General features: G+C 33.8%; 1 protein-coding gene and 1 long non-coding RNA gene across 2 annotated transcripts in view; one reads left to right on the forward strand and one right to left on the reverse strand.

The window, feature by feature from the left end:
- The window catches only part of KCNH7 (potassium voltage-gated channel subfamily H member 7), a 625,928-nt gene that overhangs the window by 66,575 nt on the left and 536,600 nt on the right, over positions 1-22,753 (forward strand). The window lies entirely within an intron of this gene.
- Positions 16,576-22,753, reverse strand: part of LOC141507826 (uncharacterized) — a 28,324-nt gene continuing 22,146 nt past the window's right edge. Inside the window, exon 3 of the long non-coding RNA XR_012474277.1 lies at positions 16,576-16,730. This is a non-coding gene — a long non-coding RNA (uncharacterized LOC141507826). The remainder of the gene's footprint in view (positions 16,731-22,753) is intronic.

A 22,753-nucleotide genomic window follows, 5' to 3' on the forward strand; every position in this document is an offset into this window, starting at 1 on the left:
ATAGTATCAATTTCCTTGTCATTAAGAAATAAGCTTTACAAAGCCAACTTTACAAAATTATTTTTTATAATAGGCATAATGATATTCAAATGAAAGGTCATGATCAAATTACTCCTTTCCACTTAAAAGTTAACATCTTAATTTCACCTTTATGTTTCCTTTTAAAAATTGGTTTGACCTCACCTTTTGTCTTTTAGCTGCTATCACACAATATTAATTAGATTGGCAGGATTACCTCACAAGTTATGGATTGATTTAGATTAATACTCTACCATTTTCAATCTTTATTATTGTTCAACTGGAGTATGATATGGCACATAGAAGACAACATAACAGCCAGAGACTCTTGAGAGTTCCATCTCTGGGCCATTAACTTATGGCTTAGCCAGAGTCATGCTTGTCTGTGTTTTGTGGTTGCTGTAGTGAGAAAAGAACATGAACAGGGAAAATTACTGTGCTGGTGATGATTCAGTGAGAATCAGAATCTTCCCCAGAACTCTGCTCTAGCTTACTGAGGCAACTCTGTTGCGATACTATGTCCACCTCCTAGGATTCTCAACTTGATGCAAAGTCAATCAAGAAAGTAATTCAGAATTTAGAACTCAGAAGAGGAGAAAAGGAGATGGAAAGAGTGAAAAAAGAGAAGAAAAGTTTGTCATAGAGAAAATGAAAGGGAAAGAATTAAAAGGTACAAAGGTAGGACAGGAAGGTAGATAATAGAGGGACATAGAGACTGGCAGGGAAATGTGAGGGGTGTATAGGAGGAGTAAGGGGACCAAGGAAGAGGAAGATAGAGAGGGACTTAATTTACATGAATTAAGTTTAGCTAACAAAATAAATCACCTTATTAGACTTGTGCAGAGACCTATCTTCTCCCATACATGATCCATTCCTCCTATATGATTTTTTCTCCCTCCCAAAGCAAAGAGTAGACTCCTTACCTTGTTTTATGATAGCAGCTATGAAGTCCCTTCCCTGTATTCAGGTCGCAGTTGAGTGCTCCAGAACTGATAGAATGTAGTTATTTTTCCCTCAATTTCTCAAGGTACCAGTTCCTATTTTATTTTGTGAGATTCTTGTTATAATCTCTGTAATACACTAATAAAACTGCTAAATATTCTTATGAATCACTTTTTTTCTAATCCTAAATTACCTCATGAGATTAATTCTACAAAATCAAGAACTGAGAATTATATAACTTTTTTCTCAACACAATAGAGTTTTCATTAGAGATAATTTTGTAATTTGTTAGGAAATATTTTTGAATGAACCAAATAATTTTGAATGGCTGAATTTAAATTCTTTTCATCTTAATATAAAATACAAGTTTAAAAATGGATGCATAGCATTTTAAAATTTTATTAAATATTTATATTTGGGACAACATTAATTTTTATGCCTTTGTAACTTAAGAATAAGACTTGTTTTTCCTAAAATAATTTGATAAAAAAATTTAGAAATCATACAATTGAAGCATGTTTGAAAAATTAACATGACTATTTTTTCCTCTCAAACATACCTCATATCCTTTGCTGTCTATATAGTTTCTTTTTTACTATTGTAGTGAATTTGAGGGGAAAGTTTAAAATGATTTATCCTACTGCATCATTAGGAAGAAAAATGCAGCTTATTATCTATGTAATAGTGTGTCAGGGTCTGTGCTCTTGGTGATCTTCATTAAAAACATTAGTAATAATTCTTAACCTCTCTGTTTCATCCTTTGTAAAATGAAAGGTAATGATGGTTTTCAAAGAACAATAAATGATGGTTCAATGAAAATAAAAGAAAAAGTACTGTTTTTTTTAATTTTCCCTACAATGGGAATTCAGGAAAGCCTGGAGGGATTTGCATGAACTGATGCAGAGCGAAATGAGCAGAACCACAAAAACACTGTGCACCCTAACAGCAACATGGGGGTGATGATCAACCTTGATGGATTTGATCATTCCATCAGTGGAACAATCAGGGACAGTTTTGGACTATCTGTAATAGAGAATACCATCTGTATCCAGAGAAAGAATTGTGGAGTTTGAACAAAGACCAAAGACTATTACCTTCAATTTAGGGGAAAAAAAAGTTATCTTATTATGTAATTTTGCTATCTCATACTTTATTTTTCTTCCTTAAGGAAATCATTTCTCTCTCATCACATGCAATTTGGAACAATGCATATCATGGAAACTATGTATAGACTGGCAAATTGCCTTCTGTGGGGGGCAGGGTGGAGGGAAGCAAGATTAGGGGAAAAAATTGTAAAACGCAAAATAAATTAAATCTTTGAAAAAAAATTTTCCCTACAGTTTTCATTTGGCCAGTCCTATACATTTCTATTTTTTCACTGTGAAAAATTTTACCCTTAAAATTTTGCATCAGGGCTACTATCAAAGATATCATAATCCCCCCCAGTATCTAAAGACTCAGCAGGAAGGACTTTAATAGGATAATTTTTTTTCTGGAAATGGCTTTTATAATATCTACTGGAGTTACTTTGAAAGTATAATTCAAAAACAAGGAATGGCTGGATATAGATTAGAACGTATTATGTGATTATGCTTTGCAAATTTCAATTAAAAATGTATTTATGGGGCAGCTAGGTGGTACAGTGGATAGAGCACCAGCCTTGGAGTCAGGAGTAACTGAGTTCAAATCTGGACTCAGACACTTAATAATCACCTAGCTATGTGGCCTTGGGCAAACCACTTAACCCCATTGTCATGTAAAAACTAAAAAAAAATGTATTTATAAGGTACTGTAATAGTATCAAAGAACATATACATAAATGCAAGAAACTACTTTCAAGGAACTTAAAATCTAATAGGAAAGAAAGACATTTCATCAATAATCATATCACGAGGACTATGATTGAAATATATAAAAATGTCCAGTTTCAATATCAGGAATAATCAGAAAATAAGGGGGTGATCACTTTCACTGGAGAAGTGAGTTATAGCAGAGGATTTCATGGAAGTGTTGGTTTCTAAATTTGATCTTTCAGGAAGAGACTTTGATAAATGGAGTTGAGAAATGGGGGACAGTGAAGTTCCATTCTAGGTGTGGGGGATATGGTAAACAAAGATATGGGAATATGAGAGACCAGGATAAGAACAGAAGAGAAAAGGTAAAACATTTAATTTGTAGCATCTATGAGAAGAAACCTAGTCCACCTGAACCTGCTTTGTACCTAAGATTTTTTTTTTCCTAAAAAACCTTTTTTTTAATGGGGAGATGGGGATGCACAAGAACAAGACAAGGGGTTAAATTTGTCCTTCAGGTCATAGTTTGCCAATGCCTAGCTACAAAAGAGATTGAATTGAGAGAAGGAAGATAGTATGAAATAAGGCAAGGAAAAAAATCATATTGTGAAAATCCTTGAATGCTAGGATGAGGGATTTATGCTTTATTCTATAGTCACTGGGAAATGACTTAAGGTTTTTGGATGGAAAAGTTATGTGATCAACTATGAGTTGGGAAATTTTGGCAGTGATACAAATAGTGGGTTCACTATAGGACAAAAACTGGAGTCAAGAAGAATAATTAAGAGTCTGTTAGAATAGTCTAGGTAGGGCTAGGTGGCACAGTGGATAGAGCACTGGCCCTGGAGTTAGGAGTACCTGAGTTCAAATCTGGCTTCAGACACTTAATAATTACCTAAATGTGTGGCCTTGGGCAAGTCACTTAACACCCTTTGCCTTGCAAAAAAAAAAACCTAAAACAAAAAAAAAAAGAATAGTCTAGGTTAGGAAAGACGAATACCTAAACTAGACTTATTGCAATAAAAGTAGAAAGGAGAGTATAGTTGCAAGAAATACTGTTGCAATAAAATCACTAGATCTTAGAAACTAAATTTTTAAAGTGAAAGAGAAAAAGAGGGAAGGATCAAAGATACTTTCAAGGTTTTAAGCTTTAGAAACTGGGAAGATAGTGATATGATCAATAGAAATAGAGAAGTTAGTAAGAAAGGGAAAAGTCAGGATTTGAAGAGATAATAAATTCAGTTTGTGTCACAGTAAGTTTGAGGGGGTCAGTTAATATCCAGGTAAGGATATCCAGCAGACAACTGTAAGAAATTCAAGATTGTTGAGTTCTGGGAAGTGTTTAAGAAAGAGTTTTTAAGAGTCAGTGTCCATGCAAAACAATTCTTCAGTTACTATGGTAATCAATGAGTCAGTTACATACAACAACATTCGAAAATATATATACCTTTTGGAACACCAATGTAGACTTCCATCTAACTGCAGAAATCATTCTTCATTAATTTGGTTTCTTTGAAGAGAATTGGATCAAGTCTTCTGAGTTAATTATTTAGAAAGATTTTATTTGAGCTCCTTCCCCCCATTCCTGCTCACCTCCCCCCACCACCACATAATGAATTCCTTTAGTTTTTACATTGTTTACATGGTATACATTGATCTCAGTTGAATATGATTAGAGAGAGAAATCATATCCTTAAGGAAGAAACATAAAGTAAAAGAGATAACAAGATCAGACAATAAGATAATCAGGTTTTTTTTTTCCTAAATTAAAGGGAATAGTCCTTGAACTTTATTCAAACTCCACGGTTCTTTCTCTGGATACAGATGGTATTCTGCATTGCAGATAGCCCAAAATTGTCCCTGGTTGTTGCACTGATGGATGTTGCTATTAGAGTGTACAATGTTTTTCTGGTTCTGCTCATCTCGCTCAGCATCAGTTCATGCAAATACTTCCAGGCTTCCTGAATTCCCATCCCTCCTGATTTCTAATAGAACAATAGTGCTCCATGACATACATATACCACAGTTTATTAAGCCATTCTTCAATTGAAGGACATTCATTCGATTTCCAATTCTTTGCCACCACAAAGAGGGCTGCTATGAATATTTATGTACAAGTGATATTTTTACCCTTTTTTCATAATCTCTGCAAGGTATAGACCCAGTAGTGGTATTGCTGGATCAAAGAGTATGCACATTTTTGTTGCCCTTTGAGCATAATCCCAAATTGCTCTCCAGAAAGGTTGGATGAGTTCACAGCTCCACCAACAATGTATTAGTGTCCCAGATTTCCCACATCCCTTCCAACATTGATCATTGTCCCTTCTGGACATATTGGCCAGTCTGAGAGGTATGAGGTGGTATCTCAGAGATGCTTTAATATGAATTTCTCTAATAAGTAATGATTTGGCGCAATTTTTCATATGACTATGGATTGATTTGATTTCCTCGGTTGTAAATTGCCTTTGTATGTCCTTTGACCATTTGTCAGTTGGGGAATGGCTTGGTTTTTTTTTTTTTTTGAAAATTTGACTCAGTTCTCTGTATATTTTAAAAATCAGTCCTTTGTCAGAAATAAAAGTTACAAAAATTGTTTCCCAATTTATGACATTTCTTTTGATTTTGGTTACAAGTAGTTTTGTCTGTGCAAAAGCTTTTTAATTTAATGTAATCAAAATTAACTAGTTTGTTTTGAATGATGTTCTCCATCTCTTCCTTAGGCATAAACTGCTTCCCTTTCCATAGATCTGTCAGGTAAACTACTCCTTGATCTTCTAGTTTGCTTATAATATTGATTTTTAATGTCTAAATCCTGTAGCCATTTGGATCTTATCTTGGTATAAGGTGTGAGCTGTTGGTCTAATCTAAGTTTCTTCCATACTAACTTCCAATTTTCCCAACAGCTTTTATTGGAGTGAGTTTTTATCCTAATAGCTGGACTCTGGGTTTATCAAACAGCGGATTATAATAATCATTTCTTGCTACTACACTGAGGCTATTCCACTGGTCCAACACACAATTGCTTATCCAGTACAAGACAATTTTCAAGACTGATGCTTTATAATATAATTTTAGATCTGCTAAGGCTATGCCACTTTCTTTTCTACTTTTTTTTTTTATTGAATCCCTGGAAATTCTTGACTTTTTATTTCTCCATATAAATTTACTTACAACTTTTTCTAATTCATTAAAGTAATTTTTTGGAATTTTGATTTGTAGGGCACTAAACTAGTAGTTTAGCTTTGGTTGAATTGTCATTTTTATTCTATTATCTTGACCTATACATGAGCATTTGATATTTGCCCAATTATTTAAATCTGATTTTATTTATGTGAGAAGTGTTTTGTAATTATTTTCAAAAAGTTTTTGAGTCTGCCTTGGTAGGTAGACTCCCAGGTATTTTATATTGTCTGAGGTTACTTTGAATGGGATTTCTCTTTCTAACTCTTTCTGCTCTATCTTGCTAGTGATATACATATACATATATATATATATATATATATATATATATATATATATATACACACATATTATATATATGGAAATATTGAGGATTTATGAGGGTTTATTTTATATCCTGCTACTTTGCTAAAGTTGCTAATTATTTTTTGTAGTTGTTATATGATTTTTTTGGGATTCTCTATGTATACCATCATGACATCTGCAAAGAGTGAGAGTTTTGTCTCTTCCTTCCCTATTCTAATTCCATTTCTTTTTCTTCTCTTAGTGCTGAAGCTAAAGTTTCTAATACAATATTGAATACTAGTGGTGATAACGGGCATCCTTGATTCACCCCTGATCTTATTGGGAATGCCTCTAGCCTATCCCCATTGCATATAATACTTGATGGTTTCAGATAGATACTGCTTATTATTCTGAGGAACAATCCATTTATTCCTACACTCTCTAGTGCTTTTAGTAGGAGTGTGTGCTGTATTTTGTCAAAAGCTTTTTCAGCATCTATTGATATGATCATATGATTTCTGATAGGTATGTTTTTGATATAATTAATTATACTAACAATTCTCCTAATATTGAAACAATCCAACCCTGCATTCTTGGGATAAATCCTCCTTGATCATAGTGTATCATCCTAGTGATAAGTTGTTGTAATTATTTTGCTAGGATTTTATTTAAGATTTTTGCATCTATATTCATCAGAGAAATAGGTCTATAATTTTCTTTCTCTGTTTTAACTCTTCCTGGCTTAGCTATCAGCACCACATTGGTGTCATAGAAAGAGTTAGGCAGAGTTATGTCTTCACCTGTTTTCCAAGAGTTTATATAGAATTGGAACTAATTGTTCCTTAAATATTTGAGAGAATTCACTTGTGAATCTATCTGACCCTGGAGATCTTTTCTTAGGGAGTTCAGTAATGGCTTGTTGCCTTTCTTTTTCTGAGATAAGGTTATTTAGGTTTTTAATCTCCTCTTCATTTAACCTGGGCAACTTATATTTTTGTAAATATTCATCCATTTCACTTAGATTGTCAAATTTATTTCCATAGAGTTGGGCAAAATAATTCTGAATTGTTACTTTAATTTCTTCCTCATTGGTGGTGAGTTCACCTTTTTCATTTATGATACTAGCAATTTGGTTTTCTTCTTTCTTTTTTTAATCAAATTGACCAGAGGTTTATCAATTTTATTGGTTTTTTCATAAAGCCAGCTCTTGGTTTTATTCATTAGTTCAATAATTTTCTTGCTTTCAATTTTATTAATTTCTCCTTTAATTTTTAGAATTTCTAATTTGATATTTAATTGGGGTTTGTAATTTATTCTTTTTCTAATTTTTAGTTGCATATATAGCTCACTGATTTCCTCTTTTCTAATTTATTCATGTAAGAATTTAAAAATATAATATATTTACTGAAAGCAGCCTTAAGTATAGCCCATATTTTTTGATATGTTATTTCATTATTGTCATTATCTAGGATGAAATAATTCTTTCTATAATTTGTTGCTTGATCCATTCATTCTTTAAAATGAGGTTATTTAGTTTCCAGTTAGTTCTGGGTCTGTATCTCCCTGGCCCAGTATTGCATGTGATTTTTATTGCATTATAATCTAAGGAAGATGTATTCACTATTTCTTCCTTTCTGCAATTGATCATTAGTTTTTTATGCCCTAGTACATGGTCAATTTTTGTGTAAGCGCCATGTACTGCAGGGGAAAAAATTTATTCCTTTCTCTCCACATTCAATTTCTTCTATAGGTCTATGATATCTAGGTTTTCTAACAATCTATTTACCTCCTTAACTTCCTTCTTGTTTATTTTATGATTAGATTTATCCAAATTTGAGTGGGAGGATTGAGGTCTCCCACTAGTAAAGTTTTGCTGTCTATGTCTTCCTGAGGCTCTTTCAACTTCTCTCCTAAGAATTTGGATGCTTTACTATTGGGTGGGTGCATACATATTTAATATTGAAATTACTTTATTGTCTATGGTACCTTTTAGGAGGATATAGTTTCTTTCTTTATCTCTTTTAATGCTATCTATTTTTTTCAATTGCTTTGTCTGAGATAAGTATTGCTACCCCTACTTTTTTTTTATTTCAGCTGAAGCATAATATAATTTGCTCCAACTTTTTAACTTTACGCTATATGTATCTCTCTACTTCAAATGAGTTTCTTATAAGCAGCATATTGTAGGATATTGGTTTTAAATCCACTATGCTGTTTGCTTATGTTTTAAGAGAGAATTCATCCCATTCACATTCAAAGTTATAATTACTAACTCTTCATTGCCCTCTTTGCTATCTTCCTTCTGTTTGCACTTTTCCCTCCCCCCTTTATCCATATTCCCCAGTGTTTTGTTTCTGAATACTGCAATCTTCAGTGGGTTTGCCCTCTTATATCAACAAATCCCCCTTTTCCCCCTTTCCCTTTTCCACTTCTTCTCTTCCTTCTGTTAGTTTACCTTTTTCTCCCCCTCCCTCTGCACCCCCTTTCCCCCCTTTTAATGCTTGAAAGGTAAGATAAGTTTCTTTACTTAACTGAGTGTGTCTAAGTATACTTTAAGCCAAGTCTGATGACATGAAGATTCAGGTGGTTCTCATCTCCTCCCTTCTTTCCTTCAATAACAATAGGTCTTTTATACCTTTTGATGTAATGAGATTTACCCCATTCAGTCTCCTCCATCCTCCCATCTCCTTACTGTCCCCCTTTTTAAAGGAGGTATTGTTTTTAAATCATTCTATTTAAGTCACAGAAAAGTTATGAGTGTCCATCATGTCTGACTAAGTATATTCTCTCTAATAGATTTATAGTTCTCAAGAGTTATGAGACTCTTTCAAGTAGGTACATAGCCCATTTCATCTTATTGGATAGCAGTTTTTTTTTCTTTACCATTCTTTTACCTTTTCATGTGTCTTTTGAGCCTCCTGTTTGATGTCCAAATTTTCTATTTAGCTCTAGTCTTTTCATCAGGAAATATTGGAAGTCTCCCATTTCATTAAATATCCATCTTTTCCCCTGGAAGAGAACACTCAGCTTTGCTGGGTAGTGGATTCTTGGCTGCATTCCAAGCTCCCTTGCTGTTTGGAATATTTCATTCTATGCCCTTCAGTCCCTTAATGTTGATGCAGCCTGGTCCTGCATAATCCTTACTGTGGCTCCTTAGTATTTAATTTCTTTTTCTTTCTGGCTGCTTGAAGGACTTTTTCTTTTATCTGATAGTTCTGGAATTTGGCCACAACATTCCTTGGTGTTTTCATTTTAGGATCTCTTTTGGAAGGGATCTATGCATTCTTTCAATAACAATTTTGTCCTCTGGTTCCATGATATCAGGGCAATTTTCTATCACTAAATCCTGTAATATTAAGTCCAGGCTTTTTTTCTTTTCAATGTTTTTAGGAAGGCCTATAATTCTCAGGTTATCCCTTCTTGGTCTGTTCTCGAGGTCAGTGGTTTTGCAGATGAGGTATTTTACATCTTCTTCTATTCTTTTGATATTTTGGTTTTGTTTATCACAATCTTGTTGTCTCATGAAATCATTAGTTTCCTCAGATTCCATTCTTTTTTTTAAGAGAAGATTTTTGTTCATTTATCCTTTGCAACTCCTTTTCCAGTTGGTCAATTCTATTTTTGATGGAGTTTTACATTTGTCCAAGTCTAGTTTTGGGAGAGTCATTGTCTTTTTGCATTTGTCCAGTTGAGGATTTGAGAGAAACATTTTCTTTTTGCATTTGCTCATTTGAAGATATGAGAGAATTATTCTTATTTTATATTTGTCCAATTGTATTTTCCAATGATTTGTTTTCTTGTTTTGAGGTGTTACTTTTCTCTTGAGTTTCTTTTCCCAATTGATTTTTAAATTCCTTCCTGATTTCTTCAAGGAAGTCTTTCTGAGCTGGAGACCAAGTCGTAATATCCTCAGCTATGCTAGATCTTTCTGGGTTAGAATCTGCCTTTTCCAAGTATTTCTCCATAGGCCTCCCTCTCTCTGACCTTTCTTCATGTTTCTAGGATCTTGTGTTGGGGGGATTAGCTCTCAGAGGTGTGCTTTTGAATATCCAGAGGCTTTGTTCACTTGGCTTAGTAATTCCAAGGGCCGACCAGTAGGGGGCATTAGTTGCCTTCTCTGGAGTGTTTGGGGCCCTCAGCAGCAGGGTCTGTGTTGACCTTGAACACTGGACTGTGCCCTGGGGGAGGGAATTAATATCTTTTCATTGAGTGAACTCTGTTGACCATGCCTTAGCCTTAAGGGGGTGGGGGATGTCTGTCATTTGTCTGGGCAAAAGACTTCACCGAAAATATGGAGCTCAGGTCGCTGGTCCAGCTGGTTGTTCTCTGAAACTCTGTGCTGGAATTCACCCTCCCAAAGCTCCCCCCCACACCAAATACTCCACAGCTAAAGTTGGATCTCACACCTGCCACTAACCAAAGTCTCTAAGGCTGAGGCTGGCCCTCTGGCTTCCCCCAGCTGCTGACTCCATGCTGACCCTCAGCTCTCATCTCCTGGTGCACCCACAGTCCCCTGTAACAAAGCGTTTCGATAGGTATTCTTCTCCTAACTTCTCTTTCTGGGTTTTGTCAATCAAATTTCTGTCAAGAGGTTTCTTTCATGTTGTTTCTGAGCAGAAAGAGGAGCACTTAATACAGTACCTGTCTTCTCTCAGACATCTTGGCTGGAAGTCTCTCAGCATACTCCTGAGTTATTAATTGGATTGGCAATTTACGCTCTACCTATAAATGGAGATTGATGACTCCTCTGGAATTTATTGTCTTAGAAATTGATGTAGGAAATTAAAAGATAGAATGACTTGACCAAAGTCAAACAAGCAGTATGTATATGAAGTATGATATCAATGCAGGTCAATAACAAATTGGAACATCTGGAGGATCTTACCTTCTTAAGGAAATCATTTTCATACGAAAAAAAAATGAAATATCCATTTGTATATTCTATGTACAGTAACTGACAGAAATCTTCACTTGAGTCATGGAGGTCATGTTTCATAGCCTACCTCAAACACAAACTGTATGACTAAGCAAAGTCATTTAACCTTTTTGAGCCTCAGTTTAGCCATTTATGAAATGGGGATAACACTAGCACTTACCTCACAAGGTTGTTATGAAGACTAAATAAAATATGTAAAGTGTTTTTGGAAATTAGAAAGTGTTAAATAAATTTAAGCTAATAATTCATTTGAAAAATCAGCATTACTTTCCTGAAATTGCTGAATAAATAATTCACTATAATGGGGTAATATATTAGTCTCCTTGTTACATTTAGGAAACATAGATTAAAGTATTTTACTTTAATTTAATTATAGTTTTTATCTTTAAAAAATCTCAATACTGTAACCGTCTTTTTAATTCCAGTTTTAAATATTTTCCTTTCAATATTTCTAATCCTTACACTGATTTAATTCCTTACTTCTTTACTATATTGGTTAAACATATTGATTTCCAGGCAGATCAGTGAGAGGAAAAAAGGTCTCAAGCTTTATCTTGACCTTCAAAAAATAAGAATTGCAATTTTATTTTCTTTGAATTTTCATAATGAAAAAGAAGTACTGTGTTATAATGGGAGAGGTAGTAAGGGATTGTGTCATTGCTCTGCTGCCTATTAATAATGGTGTAATCTTTAGTAAACTAAGAAAACTTTCCTGTAACTAATTTGTAAAATAATAACTTAGATCCTGTCCAGTTCTAACATTGTATAATTCTAAGTGAAAGAACTTTAATTGAACAACTAGTTTTATTATTTGAAAACCTAGTTACTTTAGTTGATGAAATTAAAGGAAAGGTTGATAACTAGTCTTGGATTATCTCTAATCCTCATATAAATACTTTAAATTCCATGCTGCTTTTATTGCCAGTTTTGGTTTTGTTTACATTTGTTTTGGATATTTTAAACCACAGTTCTCTATTGGTAAAAAGGTAAAAAATTTGTTGTTACTAGATGATTTTGCTTAACAACAACAAAAAAAAAGATTAGAATTTCTAATTCTAGAATTGGAATTTACGTAGTTTCTTGCCTACTTTAGAAATCCTAGGGGGCAGCTACCTAGCTACACCTAGATAGTGCAGTAGATAGAGCACTGACCTAGATTCAGGAGGCTCTGAGTTCAAATCCTACCTCAGACACTTAATAATTGCCTGGTTGTGTGACCTTAGGCAAGTTACTCTTAGCCCCATTGCCTTAAATAAATAAATAAAAGGGGGAAAAAAGAAATCCTAAACCTGGATCTGAATAAGATCATAATGTATTTAAATTTAAAAGGAATAAAAGTCATAGTAATTAGAAATATATACTGCCTCTGTCCATTTACTGACTATACCATCCATTTGCCAATTAATCTTGTGCAATTTTGTGACATATCATGTATTGAACTTTTATATAACTTTTTATGTGTTTGTTTTATTTTCCCGCTTACTTATCATGTTCATTGAGGCTAAGGGCTTTCTCTTATTTTCCTTTGTATTCCTCATAGTATTTTATATGTAGCTAATGATTTACTAATTAGCTTCAATGAAGGATAACATAGAAAGATAGCATGCTATAGTTGATAAGATGCAGTTGATAAGAATCAGTATATCTGATTTCAAGTCCTACCTCACACATTTAATAGCTATATGATTCTAGACACATTGCTTAACTGATCTATTCCTTAATTTCCTCTTCATTGAAATCAATGACATCAAAGATCCCTTCAGTTTAAAGACCTGTGATGCTATATAATCAGGGTATGGGAATTTTATGAGATTTGCTTTATGTTCTTTGTCAGTTTTATTTTTATTGATACCTTTTATTGTTTCATTATATTAATTTTTGACCAAATCTTCCCTGTACCCAGGGAAGTTTTTGTTTTGTTTTCTTTTGTTTTCTTTTATTTTTAAAGAAAGGGGAAAAATATATCTTGGTCAAGCCCAGCTACATATCAGTTATGACACACTCTCTCTCACTGGCTTTGTTAGGTTCCATAGGTTTAATTATTATGTCTTTGAAAATTGCTCCTATATCTATCTTTAAAAGCAACCCTAGTCTATCTCTTCTGCATTACTAATGTAATTGCAACCAACAATTTGATACTTCAAACTAGATTTCCTATAAACAAGTTGAAATCAAAATGTATCCAAAAAAAGAGTCCCCTATCTTCACCCAAAATCCATTCTCTTTCTAGATTTCCCCATTTTGATTAAGAACTCCACATTCCTTCCAGTTACCTAGTTTCACCCTTCAAGTTTTCTTCATTACTCACCCTCACTTCACTTCACATAATCTAAGAAGTTGCAAAATATTTTAACTTCTACTTCTATAAAACATCTGTTCCTTTCTCATCCCATAGCTAGGATAGCAGCAGCTCATTCAACTGCTATCCTAGTTTAGTTACTCATCAACCTTCATCTGAACTATTGCAATTTATTCCTAATAGGAATCCCCTTCTAAAGTCTTTAGCCACTCTAATCCATCCTTCACATAGCTGATAAAGGAAGTTTCTGAAATTTAAACCTGACCATGTCACTCCCCCATTCAATAAACTCCAGTGGTTCCCTATTATCTTTGGGATAATAGTTTGACTTTGGCTCCCTTTGTCTCTGCTGTTTGACTTTTTACAATTTCCTTCACTAAATTTAAAATATATTTATATTAGCTTTCTTAATTTAATTGTAGTTATTCTATTAACAACAATTTATTTTCACTGTTTACTACCTCTCCCTTCTCTCACCAATTGCAAGAGGGAGAGTCCTTGTAAAAAATATATATCTATAGTCAAGCAAAATAAATGTCCTCATTTGGACATGTCCAAAAATATATTTCTCTTTCTGTATGCTGAGTCCATTATTTCTCTGTGTAAGAGGTGGTAGCATGATTCCTTATTAGCCCTCTAGAATTGTGCTTGACACTTATTTTGATAAAATATTTCAGTGCTAAGTTTGACTTTTAAAAATTTCAACAATCTGATCCCAATCTATATTTACAACTTTATCATACATTCACCTTTCTGTGTTCTTTGGAGAAAGACTGATCCTCTTGCTCTTCCACACATGATATGCCATCCCACATCTCTGTGACAGCATTGGCCTTTTCTCAATTATATATTTCCTTCTAACTTAAAATTCTTTGTTTTCATCAAAACTCAGTACTAATATTGCCACATGAAACCCTTCATAGTGCCTCAGCTGTTCATTCCATCTTTTCCCCATGTTAACTTTTAACTTGACTTTATTTGTTAGATAGATAGATAGATGGATATATATATATATATATATATATGTATATATATATATACACATACATATATAATATGAATATACGGATATATATACACACACACACACACATATGTCATTTATCCCCTTCTAAATAAATTCTAAATAAAAGGTCCTTGAAGACAGGAACTATTTAATATTTGGGGTTTTTTGCCCCCAAGTGCTTCAAGCAAAGCTTGGCACAAAGAAAACACATAATAAATGTTTGAAAATTGATACCATCATTTTAACCATGATTATCAGTAAAATTTGGCACTCGGAGATATTACAAAAGCTTCTGCAGGTGTCAGTGAAGGCAGATATGCTTGAAAAGTTCTACATTTTGAAGAAATTATCCCTAGATTTCTCACACCTTTTTCGTTTCTCTTCTTTCTACTTCTAATTGTCTTTTCATATAATTTTTCTATCCATTTGAACTCAATGACATCTCTAAAACTTTTCCAATTTATATACAACTTCTCTTAAAAAAACTGAGATTAGAATGTACTCCTGATGATTGAACTCTGATTTTTTCTACTTCCTTTAATTTTTTATTACACTAAAATAAATATAAACCAAAGCTGTCATAAATCAATCAATAAACATTAATCAAACACTGTACTAAAATCTCTGGAGATATCCAAAGAAGTAAAACACAATCTCTGTAAAGGACTTTACAATATAATGAGAGAGACAACATACAAATAATTGGGGACGGGACTAAATGAGAAATAACACAGACAAGGCATGGAATTAAATTGAGTTGATAAAGATTTCCTGTAAAAGATGAGATTTTAATTGTGACTTAAAGAAAGTTAAGGGAAGTCAGTAGATAAAATTGAGGAAGAAGAGAATTCTTGATATGGGGGGAGAACCTGAGAAAATACCTAGTGCCAAGACAGGAAATACTTCATTCTTGAAATAGCCAGGAGACCAGTGCTGCTAAGATCAAAGAGAACATGGTAGGGAGAAAGGTAAAAGATAACAATAAAGATCTGTATTTAGTTTTGTACCTAGAACTTCTTGCCCTCTATTGCCCTTCTTCACAAATCACTGGATCAAAGAAAATACTGTAGTAGCTTGGGTATAGGCCCAGATTAATTTCCAGAACAATTAATCTAAACAGCAATGCCACCAAGAGTACATTAATTTTCCTACTTTTTGTATATTAATATGTTTATGATTGTTGATGATTAACTTCCCAATAAAAAAGGAAATGAAAAAGAACACTTTTACCATCCATCTACCACATTGAATGTTAGTAAAATGTTCTATTTATTTAAGAATTCATTCATGCTGCCATCAAGAGATATACCTCTTATCACTTCCCCTGCCGTCAGTCATATGACCAGTCTGGATTCTGAAACCACAAGCTTCAGAAGTATTTTTGACAGACAGCATATAGATAAATAGGATCATTAAGATGAGGAGGGAGAGTGCAGAAAGAATATGACTACAAAACAAAAAATACTTCAACACCAATTTCCTAAAATATTTCAAACATGTAGTAAAAATAAAGCTTTATTTCAAAAACTAACTTTTTAAAAAATAAGCAAATAATAATGATAAAATTTTACTATTAAAGACAGCAAATTCCGTTCAGTCAAATGACATGACCATTGATTTGGATGGAACAATGATTACAGATGTAAATGTGAAGAGATTAGCTTTTATATTTCCTGAGCAGAATTGGTTCATGCTGAATTTCACTGAAGATTTCAAAGGACTCTAATCTCCTGGGTTCCTCCTTAAGTTGTCTACTTAATCAAAACTTCTTTTGTTGGTTCCTCTCTTTCCTTTGACATCTACTATAGGCCTCAGTATTATGTTTTTAAGTTTCCAAGTTCTAGTAAGAATTATGTGATTTTTTTTAAATATGAGTATTCAAATAGATCTCAAAAGGTCTTTTTTTATAATCTAACTTCATTTTTTCCTAGTAACCGTGTGCCATATGCCAACATCTCAAGTTCAACATGGCAAGAACAGAGGCTTTATAATAGTCAATCAATAATGAAGGGTCTTTTTTTTTTTTTTTGCTAAGCACTATTCTAAGCACTTGGGGATACAAATAGAGAAAAATACAGACAATTATTGATTTTAAGAAGCTTAAATTTAATGGGAAGACAACACATAAAAGCAATCTGAAAAAAACAGAGGATGAGGAGCACCTAAGGTTCATGATGGAGAGGTTCAGGGGGACTGCATCCAAGTGACCAATGAAGAGATAACATCTTCCTTAAATAGTTTGGGAGAAGTTCTGGGCTCTTGCTATCCAGTCTGAAAGACAGAAAAGTTCTCTTGAGGTCTAAGTACCTTTACAGAATGAAGAGGTTTAATGTAAATAATGTTTTCACATTCCAATTTCCATGTGAGAATTCATAACCACACTTCTTTATGAATACTACTCTTCATATCTACCAAACACAATTGTCATTGCCATTATAACATGTAACTAATTCATCAGAGCTCAGATATAAAGAAAAAGTTAGTGTCCTGGCTAAAATGACTATTGCTTTTGCCTCAGTTAGTATGTCACAAATATTTGCATTAGAAGCCCATCCTTGTTGTGACAGAACTGTTAAAGCATCATCTTAAGATTTGTGGTTTTGTTTTCCTCCCCACCCCCACCCTCCTAATCTTGGCTAGTTACCATGTTAAAAAATACCCTTGACTTTAGAGTGAAATGTTTTTCTTTTTTAATTCAGCATAGACAAGGCTAAAAGTCTCAAAAATCCCTTAATTAATCAACTCAAAAAGTAGTAAATTTGGATTCCATAAACATCACCTTTTTCCTAATTAGAATGATTTAAAATCAATTCTGATTCTCTATATAGCCAATGAAACACACATTTTGATAGATGTGATCGCTTTCCTTGCTTCTCCCTTTCCTCTCCTTCCCTCCTTCTGTCTCCTCTCTCTCTCTCTCTCTCTCTCTCTCTTTTCCCCCCTTCCCTCTCCCCAACAGGTATATGTATACTGCCTATACTTTTATTAAATATATGTTTTGCCAAGGACTAAAATGTGATTTAGGTATGAAAGTAAATCAAATCTACACAGACATTTCTAGTTGTAAACAAATGCCAAAAAAAAAAACACAGTAGAATTATTGAGATGACCAGAACCAACTGGAATTAGCTGCAGAAAATTTAATGAGGGATAGGTGACATGTTGTCATAGTTTGGAATCAGAAGAACTAGGCTCAAATTCTGTCAATGAAGCTTGCTTACTAGCTGTGTAAATGAAGTCATTTCATTGTATTTATGTTTAGTGAATGAATAAAATCCTAAGGTTGGGGTAAGGTGGGGTAGGGATTGAGGATGGGAGAATATTCAATTTAAATATGTGAGAAAATGACCATGGCTATATTATGTGTTTTGGATAAATTGGATTAACTGCTTCCTAGTTTTCCCTAAAAATTTAGTTGGAATCTCTAGCAAGCCCAATGAGGGAAGATCATAATAATGAGATCATTAGTTCACTTTCAATGAATATTTTTTCTCAGAACACCCCAAGAGTTTAGGCACACTACAATCAATGTTGTGTGCTGATTTGTTTTTAAGAACAGCTGTGTTTTCTAAATTCTTTATTTGCATTATAAGTTTGCATATTTTATAAATTTGACTAATCAGTTTGCATTTGCTCATGTTTTACTTCAGTCAATTTAGCCCTTTGGATTTATTTCTTATGACCCAGGTAGACCAGAATGGTAGTTTGTGGGCAAAAGTAATGAGAACCCAGTGAATATTTTTATTACATGAATATTCATTAAATTTGTTTTCAGGCAGTCATTCAACTTTGTGAACAGTAAAACCAAGAACAGTGTAATTAGAAGTATTAATCAGTACTTGGAAAGTTTTGTAGGGTTTTGTAAGTATTTAGGATAGATACCTTTCTCCTTTTGAAACAGGTACATCTTGACTGTGCAATCGACTTGGTACTGGGCTATCTCACATATAATGGACTTGGGGATTCATTTCTCAAGGTCAGAGTCTTTTGACCACAGGGTTCAATTATCCAAATGATAAAAATATTTTTTTTTCTGAAGTTTCCTGATTGTGTTATTTCCCTTCTTAAAAATCACAGAAACCTATGAAACTAAACACAGTTAAGTAATGGGAAATGTTATCTGAAAACTCCTGGCCATGGATTAGGCAATGAGCCTTACTTCTAGCTGTAATGCCACAATATCAGTGCCAGTCTCCAAAGGAGGCAGCTGTTCTGAATATGTACAAACAAAAGAAGGAGTTACTATAGCAACCATAGAACCATGTGGAAAAGGCTTTCCCTGCAACTCTCCTCAGTCCTCCCCACCTTTCCCACTTTTTCTTTTGTGATTGCCCTTGGATGAAAATGATGATTTGAATTTACCCAGTGAGCTAGGACCTGAATACATTTATACCTTGCAAGTCAGCAAGACTTTGCACTTGGTCAAAGCATGTCAGGCTCTATTGAGTCTGATGGTTGCTTGATTAGATAACTTTCTTTTACCTCCCTCTCAGGAATAGCACTAGCATTATTCATTCTCCATTCAATTAAATGGTTGATGTCTTACACTTTTTGTCCTTCCTTTCTGGATTTACCACCTCCTTATTTTTCCCCTCCTTTTTCCACTACATCCTACTACTGTCCTAAGAACAAAACAAAACTGGCATGGGTGAATAATATCTGTGTACTTTAGTGATACTGTAGTTGCTATTTACCTAGATAAAAAAAAAAATAGAGTTTGACCTCTGAAGTAATTGAGTGATGCAGAATTCTCTACCCTTCTCTCTCTCTCTCTCTCTCTCTCTCCCCTCTGATACATCTGCTACAGCATATGGACATTTTTTTCACATTTATGTAGCAATTTTTCTTGACTTTTAACCCTAATTCAGGAAAAAACTTACTTCAAATAGTAAATATCGGATTGTATTGTTGGGATCATTTCCCCCAAACCTTTAATTCTTGTTAAATAGAAAACACTGCTTTACTCAGTTCTGCTATGCTATTTTTACAGGACTATTGATTTAGAAGTTGAGGGAATCTTCAGTCAAACACCCAAGTGAGGCCAAGTGACTTGCCTAGGATCATAAAACTTGTGGTGGGATTTGAACCCAGATATTTCTAACTGGAATCTCAGTGCTCCATCTACTACACGATACTGAATGATACCAAAAGCTATTTTCTAAGCCAAGGTGTAGATTGTAACTCTAAATGACTTTTCCTACAGAAAAAATAGTATATACAGTGGTGAAGTTCCCAGTTGACCCCACAAAATTTGTTTAATTCAAAAAGTAACTAAAATAGCAGGCTTATTCTGTGGGGAAAAATAGTCGAAAATGCACATACAAGACATAGTACTTCAATTACATTGAGTTTTCTGACTATTAAAATTTGTAAGAGACTATAAATTGTCCCAGTCAATTCTAACCTGAAAGTTATATCTAAAATGTAAATGGTTAGTGACTTGATAGAACTGAAACCTAATACAAAGAAGCACTGCATTCTGATTAAAGAGAGTCTGGGGAAGAGTAAAAAAGTGGTACTTTTCCTGAGCACCTAAGAGGTGCTTTTCCATCACCTACCCTTCATTTATTTTGAGTTTGGTGTCTCCCTGTGATATTTTCACTCTTGTTTTGATCCCAAAGTGAGGATCCAGAACACACAGATGAAAATGGGAGTAGAGAATGAGTGAAATATGGGTAAGGACTTCTGCAAGTCCAAAATAGATAACACCCATTAGACAGATTGTTTGCCTTCCTGATTGATTGAGATCCCTGTCTCCACCAAGCATTCCACCTTATATGGGGGGGATGGCAGTTTCTTTGTCTAAATATGAATCTCTATCCGGTTCTCATATAATGGTATTAAATACTTCCAGCATGGCCACCTTCTTCCTTCTTACCAGTTTATGCCACTCTGCTTTTATCTCTCACTTGTGATACAGAGAGGCACACTAAAGGTTTTGACTAATAATAAAAACTAATAGCTAACAATTATATAGTGCTAATTATGTGTGAGGTATTGTGCTAAGAACTTTATAATTGTCAAATTATTTAAGCCTCACAGCAACCCTTGTAGGTAGAAGCTATTATTATCATCATTTTACAAATGAGGAAACTGAGGCAGACCACAACTTAAGTGACTTGCCAGTAGTCACACAGCTAGTAATTGTCTGAGGTCAGGCTTACCTCAGGTCTTCCAGATTCCAGCGCCCTTTCTCTATCCACTGCACCACCTGAAGCCCAATTTTTACAAGTGGTTACATTTTTCTGTATTCAGACAAAACCTGCTTATAGGAAATCTATCAAGGAGATGAATAGCACAATAGTGCTTTTTGCACAATGTTATGGCTACTGGCCCCAGAGTTTGACAAGACTTAAGAGTTCAATTTTCTTTCTGTGGAATGGGAGTGGAGCCCACTGACCCATCCCCTTTGCCAAACCAGAGGATTGTTTTGTTTTCTGCTTTGTCCTGACTTCTTTGGGGCAGGGAAGTTTCCATTGAGGAGATGCACTGTACTAATCCAAATGGGCTACTTATAGGAAGTCATGTGAGGGAACTGAGAATGAATGAAGGAATGAGCATTACAGTAGTAAGTGCTGGGAATTCAAATAAAAAGAAAGAAAATTCCTTCTCTTAAGGAGGTCACATTCCAATAGAGATTAGGGATCTCAGGTTCCTTAGGGGACAGGGGAAAACAGATAAAAGTATATCTTCTTTAATGTCATTTCTATTGGTAAAATCATATCTGTTTCTTATGTTGAACCATTTGGTAGGTCCATGTGGTTTTTTTTTGTTGTTTTATTGATTTTTTGCATCAGTTTCTAAGTAGCTGCAACTATAGTGACCTGTTATCTCCTCAGAATTAAATAGCAAGTATGTCTCAGAAGTACAGCTTCAACCCAGGACTTCCTGAATCAGAGTTTAGTTCTCTAACTTCTATACAATATTATCACTAATTTTTTTTTCATGTATAGGACATTCCCAAGCCAAGTGGTCATTCATCTAAGTAGTATCTTAAAAGAGTTTGGATCAGGAATATCAACTCCTCCCTCAGATAATTAATTGCTGGCTATGTGACTCTAAGTTATATATCTCTCACATTTCTCACACTTGATTTTTCTCTTCTGTAAAATGAGCATAATGACAGAACCTGACAGACAAAGTTGTTATAGATAAAAATGAGATAACATGTAAAACTTAAAGCACTGTGTAAAAGGTAACTATTATTATTAGCCATAATAATTGTATTCTATTAGTATTGATATTTTAATTAAAATTCATTATTAATAATATTTGGTTATAGTATTATATTAAAATATCAATTCATAGTGATGTTAAGATGATGTTAATATCTACTATTATTAATAATAAATATAATCTGAAAATCTCTACTTATACTTAATATCATTTAAGTTTTAACAATGAGCTATTTGAAACTTCTAATTTCAGGTCTAACTCCTTCAAAGGTAAATATTATGTTCTCTTAAGTCTAGTTCTTCAGTGCCAAAGTTGTAGAGTAGATTTACATAAATCTGAGATGAAGAAAGAAACCCTATATAAATTTATTGGAGTAAAAGATTGTACATCAGTGGAGAGCTATTGGGGGCATAAACTCAGCCTCTGCCTTTGTCATGTCTGAATGATCCCAAATAGGTGGAAGACCCCAGTTCTTAAGTTAGACATTCTCCCAGTACCTGCGAATGTTTGAATTCTCTGAAGCCCTGAAAGGTCTTGAAGTCAGTGGATGTGCATGTAAATGAACCACGGCTCAGCTGAAGAGAGGGGTACAGCGTATTTTGAATTGGAAGGCAATGCTGACAGGTAAATATTTTATATAGCATTGCATATAAGATAGACATTGGTCAGTATTAACACTGAGGCTAAAGATTAGAACTTTCAAAGAATACTGGATGCTTAGCATTTAAATCAGATACTTAAATTGTTACATCAGGGTTCTTTTGCTTGAATGGATAACTGATTAAAAGGTTCTGGCTTATGTGACTATGTATTATGTGATTACATAAAATCAGTTGGATACAATTGTTGTGGGGCAGGGGGATCACATTTTCTGTAAATATCAAGAAAGAATGAACAATACACAGATAATTACATAAACTAAAAAGTTTAATTAAGTTCTGTATTAAAATTAGTTTTAATTTGTATTAGAAAAGACCAGACAGTTTTAGAGAAAAAATGAAAACAAACTTTAATATCAGCTATTAATGTTGAAATTGAGTTTTGTCTTAATTTGGCTTGTAGCCAATTATAATTATAAATTTTTTGTTTAGTTATTTTCATTCACATTCTGATCTTCC

The sequence above is a fragment of the Macrotis lagotis genome, chromosome 1 (genome assembly GCF_037893015.1).
Source record: "Macrotis lagotis isolate mMagLag1 chromosome 1, bilby.v1.9.chrom.fasta, whole genome shotgun sequence".
Lineage (NCBI taxonomy): Eukaryota > Metazoa > Chordata > Mammalia > Peramelemorphia > Peramelidae > Macrotis > Macrotis lagotis.